Below are 9,789 nucleotides of genomic sequence, written 5' to 3' on the forward strand. Positions count from 1 at the left end.
CTTTTGATGACTTTTAGCTCGAACCCACATATTTCTATCTCATCAACTATGTGCCTGCAAAATATGGATATTAGTGCATTCAATCACAATTATGTCCCATGTAATCAATCAAAACATGGTAATGTACATGAATGTTAAGTGTAGATGAGTGGTAAAATCACCACTGGTCAACACCCTCAACTTAAAGTTTTGGTTGTCCTCAAGCAAAGCTATCCCTTATCATGAGACATTACACTTTTATGCCCAATTTTTATTCCTTAAAGATCACAATGACTTAAAGCTTAGTCGGTACCAAAAGTAACTTAGTATACATGGGTTAAGCTATTCTTACTACACTCATCATCATAAAAGGTAACATCTAAGGATCCACAAGACTTTAAGGAACAACCAAGAAACAACAACTAATACTCTAAAAGTGACTCACTTCTTGACCAAAACTAAGTTAAACTCCAATTTCCTCATTGCTCGAAAGATGACAAAATCACCTACCTCAACTCATTCATATTCCTCCTCACAAGAAAGAAAATTCTACACTCCAAGCTACAAAATATGCAATAAGAAATTTAAGTAAAAAAACTCTCTCCTTCAACAATGAAATCTCTATGTCAACAAGTGTCATACCATAGGTTTTCCCCTATTTTCAATTGACACTACAAAGAAAATAAATGGTTGAAAAACTCAAAGGACCTTTTGAGCTTCTAATGTTGGTCTGGATTAGGGTAGGATATCATTTAGGAAAAACATGGCTACACCCTTCCTTGAAATTCTAAATGACACTATATAATCCACTACATTGACTCTGGGCAACTCCTCTTTGATCTTTTCTCTTTTTATATGTCTGCTTTTTGCTTCCTTTGCTCACACATTTTTTTTATTTCTTTTTATTGCAATTTTCGTGCAATTATTTCCTTTGTTTGACCCTTTCTTCTACTATTCATTCATTTTTAATGCTTTCAGACTTAGGTATTTCACTTATAACTTCGTGGACTCACAGTTAATTCCATCAATCTTCACCACCTCCCAACATAGGCTTTTAACCTCAAGTTGTATTTTAAAGTTCAAGGAAGGCATGGTTCAAAAGAAGGATAAAATAATGGGTTCACAATTTGTAATGTTTTTGCCAAAGAAAGGTCTAACAGCTTAAAATATGTAACTACGGATTATATTTATGCATGGGTAGGATTTTTAGGCTAAATTGGTTTTCCAATGTCACAAAGATGGGCTAACATCATTTTACTAACCAAACATAATCAAAATTAGCTTTGAGAGTCTAACGGGGCAAGTTCTAGATAACACAACTGTACAAGCGATTTCTGGAAATAGCTCACCACACATGTTATGAAAAATTTTCCAAGGATCCTCAGTTGCCCCTCCTGTTAGAGACAAAATTTAAGTATCTATCCCTATTAAGAAGTCAAACATTTGTGGAGTCACAAACTGAGAAAGATTTTTGTTACAAAGTTGCTCACGTCCATGCCCTTGATTTTTGAAAATATTTTGTATGAAGGTGGTTGTTTGTTTTGCATCTGCACTATGCTCAATTTTCTAACATACATCTACAACCAAAGCTTTTGCCTTACATTTTGTCTTGATATAGGAAAACCAATCATATGGCTACTCAAACTTCTCCAATGGTGCACAATGGGATCCCATATTTATAATGCCACAGTTTCTATGAGTTCCCAAGCATTAATGACTTAGATGCCATGGGTACTCAAAACTCCCCTTCATCTATGGCTCAAAACCCAAACTCGATGCTTTACCCTTAAGAGTGTTGTCACTCAATCTAGCATAGTTATCAAAATAAAACTAAAGTACAAAATAAAAACAAAAATATAAAACTACATGATAATCCATGAAAACATAGGCACCATTAGAGTACCTAAATATAGCACCCAAAAACTAAATAAAAACAGCATCAACTACGTCATTACAATAATATAAAATATGTGGAAACACATCAAATTGTACATTTATAGGGAAAGGCGCCCCCAACTAAAAGGAAAGAAGTGTCCCCACTGTATAATCAATAAAATCATATTGAAAAGGTAAGGGTCCTCCTTAAATATGTATCAGGAGCTGCTCTCTCCCTCTGACTCAACAGTATCACCACCGGCATCATCACTTGACCAATCCACAAGGGCCTCATCATAACTCTCCAACCTAGGAAAAGGTAGTCGATCATTCGGTTTGAGGACCTTGAAGATGCCCTTTAATCCTTTCGACAGCTCTTTAAAGAATTTATCTCTCTTTTTATCTTTCTTCACCATCTTCTCATGCAATTTTATAAGGTCCTTATGTGATATAACCAAGGCTGAATAAGCTCTCTCTAAGATGGCAACTGTGGCTGCTTTCTTCTTTTGCTCCTCTCGATATATCTCATAATCTGACTGAGCTATGTATGAATATCGAGTAGTAGAAGACTGTCTCGGTGCCTAAGGAAATTGGGAAAATTGCTCCCTAACCATCTATATCTGACCTGACATATAATCAAAGGGCTTAGCTGATGAAGGTCTACAAGAGTCTATGTCCTTCTTGGTCGAATTACCTATGTCCACCTTCCTTTTCTTGCTCTGGCCAAGGGCATCCTTACCTCAGAATTTATGTGGGAAGATGCGGAGGCCTGGGTACGCCCAGGAATCTATAGCATACTCTTCCACCTCTGCCTTTTTACAAAGCTTAGTGATACAGGAAGGATATAAAAGAAGCATACCTCCATGTTTATTTAATTGCTTTTACTTTGAGAGCACAATAGCGCCCATATTAAGATTAATGCCAGAAAGAATGCAAGCCACTATTTTCACTTGAAAATATATGACAATAGTCATATGAGTGGACTATGATACTCTATTATAGATAAAATTCAGCGATTCTTGGCCTCACATTTTAAGTCATTTATCAAAATATCTCTCTTAGTATTGCCTCAAGGAATTTCCTATCCCAGACATAATATGTTTTCCATCTAGGTCCCTGTCTTATATGCTTTTGCTTGGAACTACTCTATGTCAGCATCCGGGATCCCATATATCTCATTAATCTATTTTGTGCTGAATTTTACTTGAATACCCCAAATCATCATCACTAGGTATGTGAGAGAATAATATCTAAGAATTGTGTATAACTCACATACCCTATGTTCATTGTCATATTAGATGTTCATCGTAAAACACATCCACCCATTAGCAGTGAGTCATGCATGGAATGTTAGGAGATTCCCCTCTACTTTATCAAGGCAAATACCCCTATTTGGGAGTAGTTTTGTCCTTTGCAGATCATTTTTTAGAGGTTTTAGCATTCGGTTGCCATGAACCTGGTATTGTGAAAATCTCTAATCATTGCTGCTTAGTACCAGTAAGCATTACAATCCAGAGCACCAGTATCATTATCATACAAAAATCTTGCTAGATTAGTAAAATAAACTCAAGTGGTATTATTATAGAAGTTTTTAGGGTGAGAAATGGGTGTGAAAAAATTTTGGCTAATACAAAAGACTGCCCTCAGGTACCGCTATGGTGGAGCAATAACTATAATCATAGTTCTGAGATTGCGGTTATTAGGACTGCGATTGCGGTACGTGAGATCATAGTCGACAGTTTTGGACATCTCTCAAAACACACAATTTAAACCCCAAATAATTATTCCAATGAGGCACATCAATATCATAATCAAAGAACCTCATCCTAGAATGCGTGATAATAGTCCCAAACTAGAATGAATTCACATTGAACTCATTGGGGCATTGAATCAACTACATAGTATACAGATTTAGTTCTATAATTTTAGAGGATGCTATGGATAAAGATGAACACTTGGATACTATATATAATGCCTAAACTTTTGAGAAAATTTGAGAAAGTACGTGTGAAGAAATGGCAGTCGGATGGTCATTTAAGATAATTTAACTATGATCACATTCCTAGTTCTACAATCACAGACATGCAGCCTTCGTGATCTTGGAGAAATAGGCCTCGGTCATGATAATCAAGGCTAGAAATAAGGTCTCCCAAATTTTTTTATTCAGTCCATACATGCCAATTTCACATTTCCAGCTTTTTAATTTCAATTCCTCATAGCACTACCTTTTCATGGATTTTGCATGAACAAATGCAAAAATATAATCTAATGATTCATGCGCAAATAAAAGGATACAAACATCTTTTAGTGGCTTGATAGGGTGCCTCCCATCGAGCGGTTAGTTTAACATCTTGGCCTGATGCCTTCTTAACTCCCATTTGTGCTTCCACTAAGATGATTTGAATCTCCGTACCAACTTTTATTCATTATGCATTGAGAGACATTGGTAAAGAAGATAAAGACCTTCTAAGGTGAAACTTGGAAGATGCGGGGAAATAATTAGGGAGCTTTTATCTCGCCATTATGAAGACTTGAGACTTTTAACCAATTTCACATCAAATTTTTGGCTTGGACACTTGGGTAAAGGTAAGGACATTAATAGACCACTAGTTGTTCATCGAAAGTTGAGTTCCTTGTCCATTGATCGTGGCGATTCCATGAGCTCTTTTGAAGTGTAAAATCAAAAAATATTGCGATGGATTCTCTGCACAATCCATTATTTTACTAGGTGGATGGATTCTCCTCACGTGCTTTAAGCATAATGCTGATATAAGGTTTGAATGAGACCCAACCCCTAATTCTGGAGTTTCCTCATTCAAAACACCGTCAGCCCAAATCAACTAGAGTAGTTATAGGAGATGTATTTTGGCTCTTGTTTTGACTCTAATACTATTTCCTTTATTTTGACATCTTCAACATTATTTGATTCACTTGATTAAGAAATCACTCAGGATTCTTCGATACCAAGCTCATCACCATAACTTAGTTTCTTTTCTTTATTAACCTCCTCTTAGAAAACGGGCAAGGTAGTGGTATTTGAAAAATTTGGTTCCTTTCCCATTTTCTCTATCTTTAAAATTTCTCTACCAGATGCCTCATTAGATTAATGTATGTCTTGCACATTCTCCCCCATTGTAGTTACCCGATCAAAATAGTTTGATGTATTTCATCAACACTATTGGATCCAGTAAGTTTCTTTTTCTTCATCTCATCATAAGACATATCAAAATCATAAAAACAACTAGAAACTCAGTTAGCATAATAAGGGGATGGGGCATTTGGTTAATAACTCCAATGTCCATCTCGACCAGTACAAAAAGAATAATCATACTACAAATAGGATCAAGATAGTGTTTCGATCTCTCTCTATGGAACTTATGTGGAATCTCTTCTGAAGTGGGGTCCGTCATAATATGGACATGGATCATCAAGATAGGACTTCTAATTAAAAAATCATATTTTTTAGGAGATGTCATAGAGAAAAGTAAAACAAAAGAAAAATCTAACTAAGTCCTTAGGGATAGTATTTCAACATATCCTTAAAGATTTAACTCATTGACTCTTTTAAGTACCTAACGAGTGTGTCAAATAAAGCCACCCAATCTCTTAATTAGGAATCCCTATTTCTAGGATGATACCCAAGTAATAGTCAATTTCACAATCACTCTTGTGTCTAACATAGTGAAAATTTAGTAAACTATGCAAAAAATTGTCTACTATTGTTTTGGTTCCCATATCCCTCTTTTAAGGATGATGCTGGTTCCTACTATTCACCTAAACCCTTAGTTCAAAGATAGATTGAGCTTTCAAGATCTTGGGATTTTCCCCCACAAACCCATTTGAGTATTTAGGGTTTTCACCCATAAATCCCAACCAATTCAATCAATCAACATATTACTATATGCATAAATAAATCACAACCCACATGCGATTCGACCATATTCTAGCATAATCCCAAGAGGAAAAACTAGCTACTCATAAGATAAATTAGTAAATATTTTACCAAAAATCTCCTTTGATTTGATTTGAGAAAATCTTAAGTGAAAGCTACTTCAAACTATGACATCCAACAAATCTTCAATGGGAGTTGACTAATTCTTCACTTGGAAGTGGCTCCAAAGTATTCTTCAACTAAATTTATACAATATTGTCTTCTCCAAAAATGAAGGCTATAACCCTAGAAATATGTCTAAAAATTAGGGAAGATCGAGTTTAGAATAATTTATTAGGGTTTGAGTCTTTTTTTGTCAGATTTAGGGAGTAGCCACGTGCATTTAGTTTTCTACCCTTGGGCTGTATTTTTCTACTAGACTACTATCGCATTGGATTAGCCATGATTATAGCTACTGTGATTGTGATTAGCTTTCACAACCATGTTAGGTTGACCTTATTTATTGTCTTCCATCACGGTCATCAAACTGGAACTGTGGTAAATGAGGCCATGTCTGCTCTAGGTTTTCAGTTGCACAATTTTGCTTCCTATTGATATTTTTTAGCTCCAACCCAGACATTTATATCTCATCAACTATGTGCCTACATGGATATTATACATTCAATAATAATTATGTCTCATTTTTTCAACCAAAATATGGTAATGTGCATGAATAATGAGTACAAATGAGCTGTAAAATCACCATACCATTTGGCATCAGAGTACTTGATAGAAACTAGGTCATCCTTATCTCAAATTGTTGATTATGCGAGGGCCATAGAGAGAGTATGTATTGAAACTTCTAGAAGTGGCAGTAAGAGACCAATCTATTAGTATAGTGCTATTGGTATTCCATATGGGAGTAAAGATCCTTTTTCATGAAGGTCAGTTTAACTTGCAGCCTATCAATTCTACGCAAGTAGTATTTCAGACTATGGGTGGCTCATAGATTAGTTTTGGTGATCACAACAGGCAAAGTTCCTATGAGACTTTGCAGAGATTTTGGTATGGGTCTTCAAGCTATGGCAGCCATTCTATATTATGAGGAGCAGTATCTTAGGTATTGGTAGAGTTTGTTTTTATTGTGTTGAGATGGTACATTGGTTCGGAGAGTGCCCCAGACATTAGATTAGCTTATCAGACAAAGTTAACATGTAATCCCCACTAACTAGAATTAATAAAGTAGGCATAATTATGGGGAGGATGATCAAGGTAGTATAGAGTGCTCTTAGCATTGGTTGGACAGCCATTTGGGCCCCGTTCATGTCTCTCACTAGGTTAGGGCTTCATAAGTTTACTAAAACTATAGAGAGATTGGTCACTTGTCTATAGAGTGTCCAAGCATATGATATCTAGTACTTTAGCTCATTTAAATTAGCCTCATGATATAGTGGAACCCTTCAGTATGAGATAGTGCACTTGGCACCTCTATTGATGATTAAGTTGGCCGGTCCAATTTTGGACTTGTTCATATTTATTCTCCCTAAGATTTGTTAGTCATGTGGTTGAGAATTTCACAATCAGTGGTGTGCTTTTATTTCCCCATATTTGTTTTTTATTGTGTTTATTAGAGTCTTTGTACCCATAGATGATTATATGCCTTGATGACTTTATATTAGTTGGTGTGTGCCTTGTTATTAAATTAATGATGATGTGACTGACACTGTGTTTTATTTTTTATATTATTGGATGGAGTATATCCTTATTGATATTTTCTCCCTATGGATGTAGCATTTGGGTTTTAGTCCTATTTACTTTGGCATACTATCCTTATTGTAGCCCTTGAGTAATACTTGCTATTGATATTCATTTTGGTATAGCCTATTCATTATATTTATGTTTATACTAGTGTTGTTATTGTTGTCATTGCTTAATGTTATTGATCCGCATTGTGAAGCTAATTGTTCTAATGTTATCTTGATAGAATTCCATTCCTTACGATTGTTATTCGTTGGCCCTAGAATCTATATCCTTATTTAATAATTCCTTTTTTTATAATAAGTTGAGGTTTGTTATTTTCCTCACTTGAGTTTGGAATTCTTAGACTTTCTTCCTAGGTTATATTGCCCGTTCTTGAGTTTATGATTCTTGCATTTTCCTCCTAGGTTTTGAATATTTTTAAATTGGATATGCTTTATACATCACCCATTTTTTAGATTGACCAGTTTGGGGTCCATTTATGCTTGTGGGTATTTCATCACCTGATAATGGTTTTGATATTGATGTCGAGATATTTTGGATTTATCTTTTAGATTTGTGGGATTTACCTCCTTGTGATGTTTTACTCTTGGTGCTGGTATGGAGATTAGATGCTCCTTTCTAGCCATGACATGGTTTTTGTCTAAAGTTTTATTAGTGAGTTAGAAGCAGGAGGTTTTTCTTGAGATCGCCTATTGTGTTAGTAAATTAGAAGTTCTTTATCTTGAGTGGATGGTTCATTTTCTGATAGTGATATTGACCTCGTCATAAGGGTCAGTCTTAGTACTTCCTTCCTTGGTGGGGTTATTTATGGTTTTCTTGACTTGTGATTGTCCTATTTGGGTGGATTTAGGAGATCAACATTTAGAGTTTTTTGGCCTAATGATTCTTGGAGGAGTGCTTTTCCTTGGTGATTTATGCCTCGAGCTATTCTTGGTAGAGATGGAGTTCCAAATTGATTATTTTTCAGCTGAAGTTGCATTTCTTTGAGTTTCTAGGGTTTTAGCCATTACTAATGTGGTTTGCAACCGTACGGTATTCTTGAGCATATAGTGATAGTTCATGACCTCTAATAGATATGGAGTTAATTTCCCATATTTTTGACTAATGATTTATCCTTTATTGCAATTTTTTTCTTTATCTATGTTTTATGTTTAGCTAGGTATGATTTAGCTTAAATATGTTAGATTTGGATACTAAAGTCAATTTGAGTAGTGGACATTAATATAGACTTAATATCTTAGCTTTTAGTTGATGCCTTAGAATAGTGATTTGGAAGTTATGATAGATTTATAGTATAAATTCCTACCCATCCTCAGGTTTTGTTTAGCTATTTGAGATCGATCGATTTATGATTCTTGTTGAAATTTCATCTTAGAATTGTAGATCTTGAGTGCAACCTTTGTTTTTGAATTTTTCCCTATTCGGATTCCATCCCTAGGCTAGCTGAGCCTACTCTATGGTTACCTATTTGATTCTTTCGACTTTGAATGGATTATAGTTGATAAGTGTCTAAATGATAGCCCATGGTCCCATTGATAGTTCTTTTGTTCAGCTCTTTTTGAGAACTTCGGATGATATACTCAGTGGGAGTGTTATGCTTGAGCTGGATTCAGCTTAGCTTCATTGTTGGTTGATTGGACTTCCTAGAATGGGTCATTCAATAAAGAGTAATTGTGCTTCAGACTCTAGGATTTAAATTTTGATTATTATTTGGACAACTTGTAGTATTATCATAGGTTGTGCAACTTAGATATCTTATTTACGGGCGTAGGTAGTGCCTTATGAGCTAATTCTCATGTTTTCCATTGAACTCTTAGTATATCATCTTTAAATCCTTGAGTTCTCTATGATGATATTGAGCGGATAGGACTAAGGTGATTTTCCTCCTTGTTTTGAGTAGATAGTAGGTGTGCAATTGTAAAGGAATATTATATTTAGATTTGAAGTCAGTTGTATGACTCATGCCTTGGTTTTTCTTTGGCTTCGATGATCCTTTATTGATTTGTATGGGTATCGAGATATTACCAATATGTTGTTGTTCAGAGTTACGTGCACCAACCTTTTTTGATTTGGTTGGATCTAGTTAGTAGTTGATATTGAGATTTGACTATTTTGAAGTGAAAAAAGAGAGCTTGTTGAAAAATTGATACCTGTAGAAATTCCCTTGGTAATGTTCTCTCTTCGAGGATGTTATCTAGGAAGTCATGCTGGAAGCATGCAGGCCCAGTACCTCATCCTTTCAAGCTTTTGAGATCTTTCTATCCATTGATTTTCGTGGATGAAATTCCATTTAGTAGTGGATA

This window comes from Capsicum annuum, chromosome 9, assembly GCF_002878395.1.
Source record: "Capsicum annuum cultivar UCD-10X-F1 chromosome 9, UCD10Xv1.1, whole genome shotgun sequence".
Taxonomy (NCBI): Eukaryota; Viridiplantae; Streptophyta; class Magnoliopsida; order Solanales; family Solanaceae; genus Capsicum; species Capsicum annuum.